We start from the raw sequence: 18,830 nt of genomic DNA, 5'->3' as shown, positions 1-18,830 counted from the left end.
CACATATTTCCCTCCTGACAAGTAGGATAAAGTCAAATCGTTGCTATTTATCAAATCATGAGGGACATGGATAGGTTGACTCGTGTTTTTCTGCTGGTGAGGAAGTCAAGACTTAGAAAACATCGGTTTAAAATTAGTGGGTAAGGATTTAAAAGGGACGTCAGGGGCAACTTTTTCAGTCGTGTCCATAATGAGCTGCCAGAGAAATTGTTGGAGACTGGTACAACTGTAACATTTAATGGCATCTGGATGGATATATGAGTAACAAGGTTCAGAGGGATGTAGGCCAAAAGTTGGCAAATGGGACCTACTAATTTAGGATAACTCTTCTCAATGGTCAAATTGGAAAGAAGGGCCACTTTCCGTGTTGTATTGTTCAAGGACTTGATGACTCTAGAACAACCGCAAAAACTTTGCAAATAATTCTGTCAAGACGATTTCAAGTTCCAAATCATCGGTCAATCTTCCTCTCTTGTGTTCACAAGTTCATTACCTGATGTCAGAACTTACGGATTAGTTGGTTCTGCATTGTTTCTAATTCCGACTATTTTTTTACGAATGTAGCTAGTGTTTATGGACTTAGCATCAACATTTCTAATACCATAGTTTGATGAATATTAAAACACAACTTTGGTACCAGATGATGAGCAATTGAGTCAAAATCGATCGGACACAGTGAGACAATGATCCTCTCTTCATGTGGTGTACATCCGTGACTCTAAAATTCGATGAAGAATCATTCCCACAACTTCAGGGTGGCGTTTCTAATTAGAAATGGTACAACGGCTGCAGAAAGGAAGTTTGAGGGGTATCTGCCTCTGGAGGTAGTATGGGCTGAAGTCAGAAATAGGAAAGGTGCAGTCACCTTGTTGGGTGTTTATTATAGGCCCCCCAATAGCAGCAGAGATGTGGAGAAACAGATTGGGAAACAGATTTTGGAAAGGTGCAGAAGCCACAGGGTCGTAGTCATGGGCGACTTCAACTTCCCAAATATTGATTGGAAGCTCTTTAGATTAAGTAGATTGGATGGGGCGGTGTTTGTGCAGTGTCCAGGAAGCTTTTCAAACGCAGTATGTAGATTGTCCAACCAGAGGGGAGGTCATATTGGATTTGGTACTCGGTAATGAACCGGGACAAGTGGTGGGCTTGTTAGTGGGTGAACATTTTGCTGATGGTGACCACAATTCTGTGACTTTCACCTTGCTTATGGAGAGAGATAGGTGCGCACAACAAGGTAGATTTTACAACTGGGGGAAGGGAAATTACGATGCTGTAAGACAGGCTTTGAGGAGCATATGTTGGGTGCATAGGCTGTCAGGGAAGGATGTGGTGGAAATGTGGAACTTTTTCAAGGAGCAGATACGACGTGTCCTTGATATGTATGTACCGATCAGGCAGGAAAGAAATGGTCGTGTGAGGGAGCCTTGGTTGACGAGGGAGGTTGAATGTCTAGTAAAGAGGAAGAAGGAGGCTTACATAAGGTTGAGGAAACAGGGTTCGGACAGAGCAGTGGAGGGATACAGGATAGCCAGAAGGGACCTGAAGAAAGGGATTAGGAGAGCTAAGAGAGGACATGAAAAATCCTTGGCGGATAGTATCAAGGATAACCCCAATGCATTCTATGCGTATGTGAGAAACCTGAGAATGACGAGAACGAGGGTAGGTCCGATCAAGGAGAGTGGTGGGAGACTGTGTATTGAGTCGGAAGAGACAGGAGAGGCCTTGAACAAGTACTTCTCTTCAGTATTTACGAACGAGAGGGACCGTATTGTTGAAGAGGAGAGTGTGAAACGGACTGATAAGCTAGAAGAGATACCTGTTAGGAAGGAAGATGTGTTGGACATTTTGAAAAACAAGTCCCCCGGGTCTGACGGGATATATCCTCGGATTATGTGGGAAGCAAGAGAGGAAATTGCAGTACCGTTGGCAATGATCTTCTCGTCTTCACTGGCAACGGGGGTGGTACCAGGGGACTGGAGAGTAGCGAATGTTGTGCCCTGTTCAAAAAAGGGAATAGGGATAACCCCGGGAATTACAGGCCAGTTAGTCTTACTTCTGTGGTAGGCAAAGTAATGGAAAGGGTACTGAGGGATAGGATTTACGAGTATCTGGAAAGACACTGCTTGATTAGGGACAGCCAGCACGGATTTGTGAAGGGTAGGTCTTGCCTTACAAGTCTTATTGAATTCTTCGAGGAGGTGACCAAGCATGTGGATGAGGGTAGAACAGTGGATGTAGTGTACATGGATTTTAGTAAGGCATTTGATAAGGTTCCCCAAGGTAGGCTTATGCGGAAAGTCAGGAGGCATGGGATAGAGGGAAATTTGGCCAATTGGATCGAAAACTGGCTAACCGGTCGAAGTCAGAGAGTGGTGGTAGATGGTAAATATTCAGCCTGGAGCCCAGTTACAAGTGGAGTTCCGCAGGGATCAGTTCTGGGTCCTCTGCTGTTTGTAATTTTTATTAATGACTTAGATGAGGGAGTCGAAGGGTGGGTCAGTAAATTTGCAGATGATACAAAGATAGGTGGAGTTGTGGACAGTGAGGAGGGCTGTTGTCGGCTGCAGAGGGACTTAGATATGATGCAGAGCTGGGCTGAGGAGTGGCAGATGGAGTTCAACCCTGCCAAGTGTGAGGTTGTCCATTTTGGAAGAACAAATAAGAATGCGGAATACAGGGTTAATGGTAGGGTTCTTGGTCAGGTGGAGGAACAGAGGGATCTTGGGGTCTATGTACATAGATCTTTGAAGGTTGCCACTCAGGTGGATAGAGTTTGTAAGAAGGCCTATGGAGTATTATCGTTCATTAGCAGAGGGATTGAATTCAAGAGTCGTGAAGTGATGTTGCAGCTGTACAGGACTTTGGTTAGGCCACAGTTGGAGTACTGTGTGCAGTTCTGGTCGCCTCACTTTAGGAAAGATGTGGAACCTTTGGAGAGGGTGCAGCGAAGATTTACCAGAATGTTGCCTGGAATGGAGAGTAGGTCGTACGAGGATAGGTTGAGAGTTCTCGGCCTTTTCTCATTGGAACGGCGAAGGATGAGGGGTGACTTGATAGAGGTTTATAAGATGATCAGAGGAATAGATAGAGTAGACAGTCAGAAACTTTTTCCCCGGGTACAACAGAGTGTTACAAGGGGACATAAATTTAAGGTGAAGGGTGGAAGGTATAGGGGAGATGTCAGGGGTGTGTTCTTTACACAGAGAGTGGTGGGGGCATGGAATGCGCTGCCCGTGGGAGTGGTAGAGTCAGAATCATTGGCGACCTTTAAGCGGCATTTGGATCGGTACATGGATGGGTGCTTAATCTAGGATAGAAGTTCGGCACAACATCGTGGGCCGAAGGGCCTGTTCTGTGCTGTATTGTTCTATGTTCTATGTTCTATGTTCAGCTTTGTCAGGATCTAGTTTGCGGGGAAAGCCTGACAATCTACTAAGGGAACGTTCGTCTGGGTCTCTGCAAAGGATTTGGCGAAATCTTTGGGTCTTGACAATTTGTTCTTCAAACAAAGTACGTTTTCATGAATTAAGTTCTTTTACTATGAAAATTGGCCACTTTCCTGCAGCTGTGATGGCCGAGAGGTTAAGGCGTTGGATTTGAAATCCAATGGGGTCTCCCTGCGCAGGTTCGAATCCTGCTCACAGCGTTGAATCTTTTAAAAGTCATTAATTCCTTTGCAGAATTTGGATTTTGTGGAGCTTTCGCTTTGCATTCAATAGAAAGTAAATTTTCAACTGTGAAGAATCCGAAGTAATTTCAAGACGTCTAATTGAATAAATTATCTGTCGAGACACAAAAAGCCACCAACTTCCAACACGAATCAGTTTCAAAACATTTGTCGGACTATCGTGAAACTTGGATGTTCCGGGGTCGGGGGGTCGGGGGGGGGGGCTGGAATTAAGCAAAACATGAAGCAATGCAATACATTTACAACTTAATTGTAAAGTTCAACCTAATTTACAACTGACTCTCAAGGCCAATAATTTATTAAAGCAGCAGTCAATGAATTAGAAAAAGCAACTCCATGTGTGGAAAGGAACTCGACTGATCCAGATTCCTGGCTTGAGGTGTGATAAGGCAAGGCGATATCAGCGGAGTAGAATTTACTGGAAATATTTGAAATGGAATGTTAACTGTCTTCTGCTGTCCACATTCGTAAGAAACTGTGCATTAAGAACTGAATTTGAAAATTAACGATGAAAATCACACTTAGCCCTCTGCTTGTGGTGTGGCATTGTTCAGAACAAAAGGTTGTTGTTGAGGCTAAAATTGACCAAAATAATCGATGGGGATCTTATCCACGGCCTTCGTTGGAGCAGTTGGTGTGGAGAGCTCAGCATGAAGAACCAAATGCCATTTATTCATCTTGGCTATCTGAATTGCTTAGTTAAACATACTCCCAGTTTAATGTAAAAACATTTTCTCTCAGAGCTAGATGTTTTCATGTCAGCATGTTCCGATCTGAGAAGTAACTCCATGGAGTAGATGTGACTTAAATTTTGACTCTAACGTCAAAGATGTTGACACATTTCTGCACCAAAACAGCACTACCATTGGTATCAAATCAAACTGAACAAAGGACTAGTTCACTTAGACACTTCCTTTCTGCAGACTCTGCCAATGGACCATTCAGGCCCGATGTAGGAATAGGGCGTGGTGACATCTGTTCGCAAGTGGATCACTTCATTCTTGCTCACGATCCATAAACCGTAATTCATTTTGAACTTCTTAGCCATCAGCATAATAAGTGGTACATAATGCACAGGTTTGCTTCTCGAAAGAAAGAGCGAAATCTTATTCAATGCAGACGCAAATTCAAGTTGTCCCTGGTCGACCAGAAGACAGATATCGCGAAACAAAGTGAATACAGAAAACAATCAATGTTTTCTGGGAGTCAAAAAGATGTACTGGGAGAACGGAAACATATATTTGGAACTAAAGTCACATACCACTTCCAGATTAAATGTTCTTGAACCGTATCTTAATTTGACCTTCATGTCCACCATTGCTGCAAACATTATCTTAACAACTCAGTACTTTGTGTTCTTTGATATTGTCTCCTTCATGTTTCTCTTGATTTTGAAACTAAAACCGAGCAATAGCAATGCACCCTATTTCACTTGCAAAGATCAGAAGAAGATCAATTTATAAGAGAACAGAAATAAAGCTACGTCTGTCTTCCGACAGAAAACACAGTTACCATTTCGACTCCAAAAAGTCTTCTTCAGAAGTCTGCGCAATGAACTAGAAATAGTAGACCGAAAATCAAAAAAAAAGAAGCCATAATGCACCACCCGCAAGCGCATCAAGTCCTTCTCGAATATGCTGTATTCATACTCTCAACATCAGTGGAGAACGGAACAAAGCTCATTCTGCAGTTGTCAACCTGTTGTGACGTAGTTTATAAAGTCAGAAATATGATTAGGTAAAAAGCGGGATGAAAGCGGGATGTCAAAAGTCTGAAAAAAGCAAGTGCGTGCTTTGCTTTGAAGAAGGTTGGCAGTGATGAAAATGTAAATTAACTACAGTGAGGGGGGCTTAATTAATACTCAGAATCGTTGCAACACACAGGGATGCAATTCTTTTTGCTGGGTTTCTGTTCTGCCATTTTATAATCACGACTGCTGTCGGCTTTGGTTTCCATTCCAGGCTTAGGTGACTGCCTGATGGAAGTTTGCACATTCGCCCAATTTCTGTGTGGTAGCTCTGGTTTGCTGCCACATTCTAAACATTTTCAGGTTATTTGGATTCGCCATTGAACGCACACGGTTACAGAGACAGGGATGTGGAGAGTGTCTGGATAGGACGTACTTCAGAGGATTTTAGTGAACTTAAATAGACAGAGTGGGGATAGTCTGCTGTTTCCTGGGTGAGCTACATGGACAGAGAGGGGTCAGGGTATTCTTCCCTGAGGGAGAGACATTGACAGAGTTGGATTAGTTGCTCTTATCTGTGTCAGTCACGCAGATACAGTAGGGTCAGTCTGCCCTTCGCTGGGCGAATTTCTTTCACAGAGTGGTGACAGTCTGCTCTTCCCTGCCTGAGTGAAACAGAAAATTATCTTCCCTCGATAATTTATGTTGACAGTCTGGCTTCCGTCTGCTCTTCTCTGGCGAGTTACATTGGTTGAGTGGGGTTAGTGTTCATTCATTGGGTGCGTGCCATAGACAGAATGGGATCAGTCTGCTCTTCCCTGAGTGAATTGCATTCACAGACTGGGGTCAGACAGCTCTTCAGTGAATGACTTATATTGACCGCGTGGGATCAGTCTGATGAGTTACACTGAGAGTGTGGGGTCAGTCTGCCCTTCCCCTCGGTGAGTAACAGTGACTGAGTGGCGTCAGTTTGCTCTTCCCTCAGTGAGTTACATTGACCGAGTGGCATCAGTCTACTCTTTCCTGTGCGAGTTACATTGTCAGAGTGGCATCAGTCTGCTTTTCACGGAGTGAGTTATTTGGACAGTGTGGGATTAGTCTGCTCTTTTCTGGGTGAGTTGCATTGACAGAGTGGCGTCAGTCTGCAATTTCCTAGTTGTGTTAAAGTGATCGCGTGAGGTCAGAGTGCTCTTCCCTGGTTGAGTCACATTGACAGATTGGGCTTCATCTGCTCTTCCCTGGGAGAGTCATATTAACAGAATGGGGTCAGTCTGCTCCTTTCTTTGTGAGTAATATCACAGAGTGACTCAGTCTGTTCTTCCCTGGGTGAGCTACGTTAAGAGAGTGGTGTCAGTCTGCTCCTCCACGGGCGTATTACTTTCTCAGAATCGTGAGAGTCTTCTCTTCTCTGTTTGAGTTGAACAGCAAGTATGGTTTCATTACTGTCTTCGCTGGATGATTCACATAGACAGAATGGAATAAGTCTTCTCTTCTCTGAGTGAGTTACTTTGACAGAGTGGGGTCAGGCTCGTCTCCCTGCTTGTGTTTCATTGACAGAATCAGATCAGCCTGCTCTTTCCTGGATGAGTGATAGAGACAGAATGGGTCCAGCCTGCTCTTCTCTGAGTGGTGTCAGTCTGCCATTTGCTGGGTGAGTTACATATAAAATATTGGGTCAGTCTGCTCTTCCCTGGATGAGTAACATTAACAGAGTGCGGTCAGGCCATAATTTCCTCGTTGAGTTACATTGATCGTGTGATGTCAGACTTCTGTCCCCTGGTTGAGTTACATTGACAGAGTGGGGTCCATCTGCTGTTCCCTGGGTGAGTTACCTTTGCAGTTTGGGGTCGGTCTGCTCTCCGCAATCCAGGAAGTCCATCTCTAGTGGTTTCTTGTCAGTACCTCCAAACTAAGGATTTGAGCAGTTAACAAAAGTAAGTCGTCCCCTACATCTTTGGGATAATTATGGATGGGCAGTGAATCTTACCTCATTGAAAGACAACTGTGTCCCAGAAATGCATTTCTAATAATTGCATGTTCTAATTCGACACTGCAAGCGGTCGGGAATAACTTGAGGAGAGATGCAGGGTAAAATAATTAAAGTCAAATGCACTGATGCCTAGGAGACATAACACAAGATGTGAGTGTGGAGCTGATGGTGCAAGGCTCAGTGTCAGTGCTATTGGTTCAGCATTTATTGCTCACTGTTCGTAATGACTCTCACACCACTGTTGTCAATTCACAACAATGAGCCTGTTCATCTTGTTTTGAAAATCCCTGCGTGTGTATTAACGTGGTTAATGGGACACGAGAGGAGATGAGCACATCCTCTTTATTCTGTCAGTTTAAACAGACGAAAATATCTGTTAGGTGCCAATGCAAGAAGATTATGTCTTTTTCTGTGCCTTTTTAGTGGGGCATGCTCAGCATTGAAATGTCTGTTTTTGCACAAGCAGAGTTTGATTGCCATTCAAACTGAGCAACATTAATACAGAAAACGCGTTTTCGAATTCCTGTGATCAAGTGGTTCAGGCGTTGCACATATGGACGAGAAATCTGGCTTTTAACGTGGCGCCATGGCTTAGCTGGTGAAAGCAGCTCCCATCACACTGGTGCCTGCTCATTGTATTGCAAGCTCGTTATTTCTCTCAAGTATTGTGTTGCTGATCGAGAAACTGTGTGTCCTGTTTGAATTGCTGTACAATCTGATTTCGCGTTCCGGCTTCATTTTCCTGGTTTAAATCCAGTGGTGTAGGTTGCTCTTTTTAACTACTATTTTAACATGGAGATTCTTCCCGCAGTTCCACAAGCACTTCTGCTTCTCATCCTCTTATTCTGATTCCTTTATTCCCAGTTATGTGGAAATTAAGTGGTGAGGCAGGAGACACTGCAGCATTCCTGGGAAATGTTGTGGTAATGGCAGTGACACCACGACATGATCACCCTCATTCTCTGCTGTCACCATTCATTCGTTGTACACCAACAGTAAATGCATCGTTTTCCTTCTTCATCTATTATGTAATTACTTTCTTTTTCTGTTGGATAAGGAAATCAACTTTAACTTCGAAAGGGTCTTTAGATTTTGAGGAAGAAATGTCTCCTTGCCTCAGGTCGAAGTGACAGACGCATTATACAGAGAATGTGAGGCTCCTTCGACCGACTCCAGCCAGGCGTCAGAAAGCCTCTCAGCAGTTCGAATCTCAAACTGTCTCTGAATGCCAGGCTTTTCAAGGGCAGCTATGGGAAATGAGGGATATGGACAGCCAGAGAGTCGGAGAATGTGAAAAAGGGCCAGGAGGATACAGAGACAAATATAGAAGAAACAAAGACTCATATTGAGGCAGACACTGAAAGAAACAATTCTCCATTCGGCGTGACTGCTAAATAACGGAAACTAAAAGGAAATGTAGCCATTAAAACATAGCCTTCCACCAGCTCAGGAAAATGAAAGTAGCATGACAGCTGATTAAGTCCTTTTAAGATTGTAGATTCGATGTTTGTAAGCTCAGGAGTTATTTTGATAAATTTCCTGGTTTGGCAGGTAAGATTATCATGTTCCCATCAGTATAATCTAGAAATCTATAACTAACCTGTTTCCTGTCCATCTTAAGAAAAAAAAAACCTGTTTCTCTCCACGGATGTTGATAGGTGTAGCAGGTTTCTCTATCAATTCTCGTTTTTAGTTCATATTTCCAAAACCTGTATCTTTTTGTTTTTGATAACCTGACACAAAACCAAGCATTACCAGGTTCGGACCAGTGGTAAGAAATACTGGTACCACGATATATTTGCACAATAAAACATGCATTCCCTGTCCGAGAATAGAACCAACACTATTGCACTTAGAGTTCCAAATCCTAACTACGAGATTACACGGAATGAAGACAGACGCTCTTGCACGTATTCTCAATGAAATGGATTTGCCATTTCATTTCTGATCAGTTTCACTGCAGATTGGTTTCTACTTGTCTTCAAGTTTTGCAGAATGGAAAATCCCATTTGGCTCATGGTGCAGTCTGGTTTAAAGACATTAATCGATTCTATTCCGAGTTTCCAGCTTTATTCCATAACCTTATGTGTTCTGATGTTTCCAGTGCAAATAGCAGTGAGGTTCTCGCTTTGATCTTAGATGACATAACAATGGGATTGAAGTTTGACATAGTCACACTGTGTTATTCCCCACGTCGTGTCTCCCACAGAAAGAGACACACAGACACATTCCCCGAAAGTGGCAGAGTTCTTAGGATTTGACCAGCACCTTGTGCTTCACTTCAGATGTCCGCTCCATCATACAAGTTCAACCTCCAAAAGGCAGCTTTTGGTTAAACCAAAGCCAATTCTACAGACAATGAGAGACGTTGATCTGAGCTAGAATTTGAAGTGAACGAAAGAAACTGTAAATTCGAAAACCCAAACCCTTCCGTTCCTGACAGACAACAGGAATGGACGTGCACAAAGCATTCTCATGATTTTAAATGCGAAACAACAATCCCCTAATTCGACGTCAGGCGTGTTATCAATTCCGTCACTGACCCAAAGACCAGGTTTGGATGTGGCAGTTTGTCAATAGGTAATGTAAACGTCCACACCAGGGAAACAGCATTCACAAGGTGAAAAATCAGCAAACATAATCACCGTCACTGTTTATCTTAGAATGTCCCACTCTGTGAAACATTTCCTTTCACTGTACTTTCATACTTGAAGTGTTTTACCTTCCAGAGCCTGAACTAATTCAGCGGGAAACCACTGGTCATCTCGAGCCCGTCATCCGGAATGAGGCGAGTTGAACGTTGCCTTTCTTGCTGCCAACAGATCAGCGCAGCTCAAAACGAGCTCGTGTTAGCATCAGTCTTTACTTAACTTGCTGCAGTATATCTGCTGAACAACATCAGATTATCACAGCATTGCCTTCTTCACATTGAAACCAAGGGTGATAATATGAACCGACTTGGAAACTTGGAGAGAGAAACACTGCTGACGAAGACAATTATGACGTGAAGGGCAGGCACTAGAGTTTGAACAGGTCCCAAAGGCTACTGCAGTATCAATGGACATCCCTGCATATGAGTCTGAGTTTGCATTGCCCAGAACAGGCTTTCATTCCCAGTCTGGAAATGAAGATTGAATTCTCTTCTTGTGAATTATCCGAAGGAAAACTAAATCTTGGTTGCACCCAGAACACACATACGGATCCTGCCAGAACAATTCAGTGATCGATCAGCATCTGTCTGGAAGGACAATGGCAGCAAATACAAGCGAAAGCTATCACCGCAATTATCCCTCCAAGGTTCTCGCGTTTCCCAGTTGAAAATATCTCGCTGTTCCTTCAATGTCACTCCTTCTAAATCCTTGCCTCATGGCATCATGCCTGTACCCCGCTACTGAGGACATCCAGGGATCTGCGCAGTAACTCAAAATCTCAATCTCTAGGGTAATTAGGGATTGACGGTGCATCCCATCACATTGAGCAATGACTTTGTCCCAGTAATACGTTTCCAAAAGCTGCAGTTTCTAAGGGAACACTTGCAAGCTGTCAGGAATAAGTTGTGATTCGGAGATGCCGGTGTTGGACTGGGGTGTACCAAGTCAAAAATCACACAACGCCAGGTTATCGTCCAACAGGTTTAATTGGAAGCACACTAGCTTTCGGAGCGATGCTCCTTCATCAGGTGTTTGTGGAGGGCTCGATCGTAACACAGAATTTATAGCAAAAATTTGCAGTGTGATGTAACTGAAATTATACATTGAAGAATTGATTGTCTGTTAAGCCTTTCATCTGTTGAAAGAAGTGAAACTATCACTGTATTCCATGTGTAAATCACAAAACCCTTTTGTTAAAAAAGTTGTATTCTCGGGTTAGCTGTTAACAATGGCAATAGCTAGACAATATTTTTGAAGGTGTTAGCCCCCTGAGTTCTCTGTCTATGACCTGATGTTTAGATTGATTCCAATCCAAAAAGTGAGATAACAGAGTTTTTACATAATTCCATGCAGTTTTTGAGCTCAGAGTTCTACATGAATGTATGTGGTTTCTGAGCAAAGTGCAATGTAACTCTGAAAGTACCAAAAATATTCACCACACAAAATATATGTGTGCATGTGGGCCTTTGTCTGTGTGTGTGTCTCCAGCGAAACCAAAAACTGACAACTCATGAACAGAAGCAGAACTGACAAAGAGAACCTATTTTCAGACATACGGACTCATGAATGCTGTCTGTGAGGCAGACCGAGTCGTCTGGCTCATGAGCTGCTCACACAAATTGCAGCGAGGCAATTCCAAATGGTGCTTTCAACGTACTGGTGCCTTAGAGCACCAATACTTCCAGGAAAGTGCCCAAATAACATGAATCAGAACTGACTAACAATGAACCATGAAAAGTGAAGATTACCAATTACAGTCTCGATGAGATTGGGTTAACAATTGGGCTGATGTCTCCACCGGATCGAGAGGACCAATCACAAGCCTCTCTCATCAGGGCAGAAATTAAGGAAATTAGGGAAAAGTAACCAAGTTTCGTATCGCAATTTCCCTCCGTTTCGTAAGAACAACAGAAAGCTGCGAGCAGATTCAATGTAGAACCTAATTTCACATCAACAGGGAAATAAATATCTCCATTCACTTTCAGAGAAACTGTGAAAAATGCAAATTGTCTGGAATAGGAAAGATTGGCGCAGCCTGTTTTTGAGTCGCATATTATGCTGGTGGCCTTTCGAGCTGGAGGGGAAAGTGACAACTAGAGCAGAAGGAGAAAACATGGGCATTGACATATTGGTTGTTTTCTGCTGTGCCACATCACAGCCGGGCTAGAAGAAACTTTAACAAAACTCATCCCTGCAAAACGTTGCCAGCTTAATCCATTAGCACAAGTGGCCGCGCAGGATTGCAAACACAAGCCTTCTTAAGAAGTGAAATCTGAAATCAGAGTCTCAGGTCGCTCAGCCACGCGAGCACACAGGCCAAAACCGGAAACCCAAGAGCATGTACCTGATGATACCCTGCAGCAGACTCACAGCAACTGTACCAGTTCTGCAGTAAAAGCGGTGGGGAGAAATTGCTCTATCTGAGCGGTCGTGCTTGTTGTTCTCATCAGCAAATATGGCTTTGAATTTGCTAGACCATATCTGCTGCCATGTTGAAACGGAATGCAAACCCGATTAGTCGCTGTGTGAAACTTTGCTCGTTTGCTCTCCTCAGATAAAGTGATCACTGGAGATGATGAATTCTGCTCCTGCCAGAAACGCCGACTCTCCTGCTGCTCAGATGAACTGAAAAACTGGTTTAGCACTGGAATCCGAGAATGGCAGAACACGTAGCAAGAGTATTCGAAACCCAGAGCCAATAAGAGTTCCAACTTTCATTTTATTTCTCCATAATAGTGCATTATCCAGCAGAGCCATGAGCAACTGCCACCTGGCTGCAAGCTGAGTTGGAAACCTATGTGGGAATCAAGGACATCTGACTCACTTATTGTCGGTAAATCAAATAGTTCTCACTTTGAGGTGTGCAAAAATTAGTTCCTATATATATTCAGGGAAGGTCAAAGGCGATCTGAGATGTCAAAGAGGTGGTCACTGTTCGTGATTGCTCTTTGTTCGATTGTGAAAAGGTTTCCCGCTTTAGTCACATTCACGTTTCTTGTTGATGACTGAATCAGACAGAAGGTGTTTCACCAGAGCTGCACGTGACTTGCATTCCTCTCCCTCGCTGTCATACTTTCCTGGAACTCTGTGAGAACAAGAAAACAAAATACATACTGTCATTCGGCAGCCTGTCTGTGATTTCCTCATTTTCAGTTACAACATGGCTTAGACTTCAGGCCACACGGTAATATTAGTAACAGTATGAGAACAAGAGTCGATAGTTCATCTGTGCCTGTCAATATTTTCATTGTGAATTAACTGTATCCGTGTCTGCTGCTTCGAAACTCGAATATGTGAACTGCTCCAAACTATGATTGAGGATTTCTGGTTTTGGTTGACACACGTTGAGAAACGCCAGACAGCGTTCAAATGAAGCTTTCAGAGCACATTTTCGGATGCATTTGACAGAGGCTAACATCATGAATCCAGTGTTCCCTGTGATAGAAGGAAATGAATGCTGTCCTTGTTACTGATCCGGGACACCTTCGCATGTAAAGCAAATGCGGTACTGTTGTTACAGAAAGGATCAGTGCCCGGTAACTGTGTCCTTAAAGTGGACATGATCGAAAAATAAAGAATAGCATGTTGAATTATCCAGGAAATATTGGCTGAAAAGGCGTAGACAGTTTACCCTGCAGTGCCAAGGCAGAGGAACATATGTAACTGCACTCTTAAACAGGATGGCCAGCAGTGATATAAACATCGCCACATATGAAGGACCACTGCGAATAGAAATTTGAAAATGAAATTCACGCAGCAGGTGTTCGGAATTATATTCTTTCCACCGCTACAGTAGTATTGGGCGAGAAAATTCAAAACAAGGCTTGCTGATGAATATGCAATAAAGCCCCATCGATCATGATATGAAAGACAGTCGTCCGGAAAGAGGGAACAACAATGTTTCATCTAAGCTTTGTACTGGGACACTTTCACACAAACTGCTACTGCGACTCTCCAGAAAATATCAGGGCTCGTGGCATGCACTCTTAGAAATGGTGACCATCAGTGCTGGAAACATCCCTACATATTCAGAACAAGGAAGAATACATATCGAATAAAAGCGTAGATGGCAATTAATTGTACTTGTATTCCCTTTCACCACAACAGCTAGAATGTGTGGGGATATACAGAGTAATGTTTACTGACCAGGTGAGAAAGCAATTACCTCGACATATCTTGACACACAAGCCTATCTTTCTTTCTGTCCTTTTTTTTTGAAGCGCCGATTCTTTCCGTAGGAGATGAAGATGATTACTGCTCCCCCGCAGGATCACAGTGGGGCCAGAGACCAAACTGAGCTGCTCAGAACAGTTCGTGTTTGCCGAGAATCACTGAAACTGAGATTGATGACACGTAGACACGGTGTAACAGCTGCCAACACGTGAAGGGTTTTAGGACGGATTAGGACCCACTCTGGGAAAAAGACTGGATCCTAAGACTGGGGAGTAAGTGTTCAGGGACAGGACTGGAGAATGGGGTTAAGAACGATATTCGCCAAGATCGAATGGCGGAGCAGACTAGATATTCTGAAAGCACTAACCGTCCTCCTATGTCTTCCAATCTCTGGCCATCTGGCATCTTAGGAAATAGAAACAGAGTTATTTGTTCAGTTGTAAGTCCTGGGCAAAGTGAGAGATAGAAAAAGCATGATACAATTTTAGAGACTGGGAAAATGTTTGGAGAGGAAGCAATAAATGTGAATCTGAATATAAAGTTTGAAGTCAGGAGATATTCAATAAAAAGGAAGTTTGTAAAAAGGCAGAGGGACATGGATATGGAAAAAGAAGTGTCACCAGTCCCGAAATCTCATTCGGTTTTCGTTTTCAAGATGCGACCGGACCTGCTGAGATTTTCCAGCAATTTCATTTGTTGATTCTGAAACAGAAAATGGGAGTGATCCTGGACCAATCAGCTCTCCCATGTTCTAGGAATATTTGACTTACCCGTTCGATCAAATCACGTTTGTCCCACACTGAAACCTCAGAATGCTTCCCCACCCCCACCCTCGTTACTGGCAATAAACTGTTCATTACATAAACTTACATGAGCACACAACAAGAACAATTGCAAAACGTTCAGGGAGAGCTCCGTTCCGTTCCATCAGCACATTCTGAATCAGTTAATTGTTGTTCAGGACGCATGAGACATTAAGCCGTCTCTGTCAGACCACTAACAAATGGCCATTCGCGTTCTATGTCTTTGAACACTTTGGTTGGTGCACCGATGTAGTGGAATCTCACGTTTTGAAATGGGCATCATTCATAGTATTTTCAGCTGCACTGACAAAGTTGTCTCTGGCATTTCCAGTAAAGTTCAGACAGTTTTCACTCAAAAACCGACATGTGATCAAAGCAGGAGGACATATGTGTCAACGAAAGCAACAAGAACGCTCCACCAGCGTTGGTTTGCAATTCTGCATGTGGAACGAAAAGGTGGAAATCTATTAAACAATGAAAACGACTGTTATGGAGCTTGGACGCACGACTCTCTGATTAAAAACCTCACATTTCACCGAACTGAGATATCCAGGCTTGGCACACGACGAATTAGTTTGCTATTTCATTCTGAGCACAATTCACCTGGCACAGCAATTTACAAAGATCCAGCTCATTCCTGCCAATCACAAAGAATATAATTCACATCTTTCACTTTTATTATTTCTTCAAAACATTACAATCTATTTAACACTTGTCCCCGCATTTAAGATTCAACCCGAATATTTTCATATGAAGTGATTTCCAGTCACTCTGGCCGACAGTAAGTCAGTCGGAAAATTACCTTAGGAAACCCAATTTTTTCTGTTTACAGTATTGGGAATTTCCCATCTGCTGACGAGACAGAGTCCTCACAATCAACATTTTCTTTGTTCTTCCTGCCTAAAACGTTTACCAATTTTTATTTTCAAGACAGGAGTTTTTTTTATAACACGTTCCAAGAACAGGAACAACCTTCCAATCTCCTGAAGCCGTTTCCAATTTAAAATGGAAGTTTTGTTCCTTTCCCACGGGAAGAGCAGTTAATGAGAAAGGAGTTTCCACGAGCTGAGTCCCAGGGTTTGGCAGGAAGCCCTGATTGAAGCTGCAGTGGCCGCTTTCAGTTGGCTTCGGGGGAATTGGAGAACATGGTGTCGTATTCTGCTGCGTGTAACCGATTTGCTCCCTGTGGACTCGGGGTGAATCATGGATGAGTTTTTGGAACCACACTGCCTTCCCGCCTCTGGCCATCTGCTATCTAAGGAAATAGAAACAGTTATTTGTTCAGTTCGAAGTCCTGGGCAACGTGAAAGATGGAACAGTTCTGATGCAAAATTGGAGACTGGGAAAATTGTTGGAGAGGAAGTAATAAAAGAGAAGCTGAATATAAAGTTGGAAGTCAGGAGACATTCAATAAAAAGGAAGAGGGTGCAAAAGCAGGTGGAGATGGACATGGAAATGAAGTGTCACTTGTCCCGAAGTCTTAAATCGATTTATATTTCCAAGATGCTACCAGACCTGCTGAGATTTTCCAGCAATTTCAAATGTTGGTTTAGAAACAGAAGATGGCAGTGATCCTGGACCAAACAGCTCTCCCGTGCTCTGGGAATATTTGACTTACTGTGTCTATGTCCCACACTGAAACCTCACGATCCTGTCGCACCTCCACTCTCGTTACTGACAATATACTGTTCATTACGTTAAACACAAGAAGAGCAATTGCAAAACGTTGAGGGAGAGTGCCCTTCGGTTTCCATCAGAACAATCTGAATCACTGAAAATTGGTTCAGGACCCATGTGACATTGATCCGTCTATGTCAGACCCCTCGCAAGTGGCCATTCACTTTCTGTCCCTTTGAACACTTTGGGTGGTGCATGGTTGTTTTGGAACCTCACATTTTCAAACGGACATCATTCATTTTATTTTCGGCTGCATTGATAAAGTTGTCTCTGGCGCCTCCAGTAAAATGGAAACAGTGTTCACTCAGAAACCGACGTGTGATCAAAAGCAGGTGGACAGATGTGTCAATGAAAGCAGCAACAATACTGCACGTGGAACGAAGAGCCGGAATTGTATGAAGCAGTGAAAGCGCCCATTGTGAGGCTTGCACCCACCACCCTCAGATTAAGCATCTCACACTGCACCGACTGAGCTAACCAAGCACGGTGCACTGTGGATTAGTTTGCTATGACATTGTGAGCATAATACATCAGCAATTTGTTAGGATCCAGTTCATTCCTCCTAATCACAAAAATATCATTCACACCTTTCCCTTCAGTTATTCCTTCAAAGCATTACAATCTATTCCCCACTTGTCCCGGGATTTAAGTTTCAACCTTAATATCTTCATATTTTTACCCACACCTTTCTGTCGCTGATGTGAATTCCAATCTCTCTGGCAGACAGTAAATCAGTCGGGCAATTACCTTAGGAAACCCAATCATTTCCCTTTACAGTTTTGGGCATTTCCCATCTGCTGACGAGACAGAGTCGTCTGAATGAACACTTTATTTGTTCTTTCTACCTAAAACCTTTACCACTTCTTATTTTCAAGTCAGGAGTTTTATTTATAACACGTTCGAAGAACTGGAGCAACATTCCAATGTCCTGAAGCCCTTTCCAATATAAAGTGAAAGTTTTGCTCCTTTCACACGGAAAGAGCTGTTACTAAGGGAGCAGTTTCCATGAGTTGTTTCCCATGGCTTGGCAGAAAGTCGCTGATTGATGCTGCAGTGGCCGCTTTCTGTTGGCATCGGGAGCTTGGAGAAAGTGATGTCGTATTCTGCTGCGTGTAACCCCATGGTCGGGGTAAATGCTTGTGCCGAAATATTTGAGGCTTATTCCCTGGGTGGGCTCGAACCACCAACATTTCAGCCAAATGCACTGACCATTTGAGAGACAGAAACTGGCAACGCAGATATCCAAAAGCGAAGTTATCGACGGGATGTGAGCATCTGTCCGACAGCAGGAACTTGCGTTTTTTCAGAGACAGTCGCTGATTTTATCACCGAGAGGGTAAGCACACTGAGGAGCTGCAAACACTCAAATTAATAGGCATCCACACATGCGCAGTTCTCTCACATAGTTGCTCACTGACAATGCTGGTATTTGAAGCCACCATTCGATAGAAACTGAAGCTTAAAATCCAGCACATTAGACCGCTCGACCACGCTATCACACAAAAGCCAGCACTCAGATTTGTTATGACTAGTGTTTCAGCATGGATTCACTTCAGACACTTAGACCTCGCAAATTTTGTAATGAAATTGGCGTAATTTAAGAAGAAAGAACAAAAAAAATGTACAGACAAGGAACAGGCCCTTCATCCATTCAAGCCTGAGCCGATCCAAATCTACTGTTTAAACCTGTCACCGAATTCCTAAGCATCTGTATCCATCTGCTCCCCACCTACTCATGCATCTGTCCAGACGCCTCTTAAATATATCTACCGTGATTACCTCTCCCGTCTCTGCTGGGAACGCGTTCCAGACACCCACCACCCGCTGTGTCAAGTAGTTGTCGCGTGTCTCCCTCTTAAACTTTTCACGTCTCACCTTGAAAGCGTGACCTGTCGGTATTTAATCCTTCAACTTGGGAAATATAACTTTTCTCTATCTACCCTCTCTGTACCTTCATGATTATGTACACCTCAAAAAGGTCTCCCTCAAACTTTCCTTTTTTCTAATGAAAACAAACCTAACCTACTCAACCTCTCTTCCGAGATTGCACCATCCATATGAGGCAACATCCGCTGAAACCTTTTACACGCCCTCTCCAAAGCGTCCACATCCTTTTGGTAATGTGGTGACCACAAATTTACACAGTATTCTAAGTGTGGTC

At 43.3% G+C, this 18,830-nt stretch overlaps 1 non-coding gene across 1 annotated transcript; it reads left to right on the top strand.

Annotated features, from left to right (window-relative positions):
• Nucleotides 1-3,564: 3,564 nt before the first annotated feature.
• trnas-uga (transfer RNA serine (anticodon UGA)) lies at nt 3,565-3,646 on the top strand. The gene has a single exon. It is a non-coding gene; the product is annotated as a tRNA-Ser (tRNA).
• The last annotated feature ends 15,184 nt before the right edge of the window (nt 3,647-18,830 follow it).

The sequence above is a fragment of the Chiloscyllium punctatum genome, chromosome 13 (genome assembly GCF_047496795.1).
Source record: "Chiloscyllium punctatum isolate Juve2018m chromosome 13, sChiPun1.3, whole genome shotgun sequence".
In the NCBI taxonomy this organism is placed as follows: domain Eukaryota; kingdom Metazoa; phylum Chordata; class Chondrichthyes; order Orectolobiformes; family Hemiscylliidae; genus Chiloscyllium; species Chiloscyllium punctatum.
This window is presented reverse-complemented; position numbering and strand designations above follow the sequence as displayed.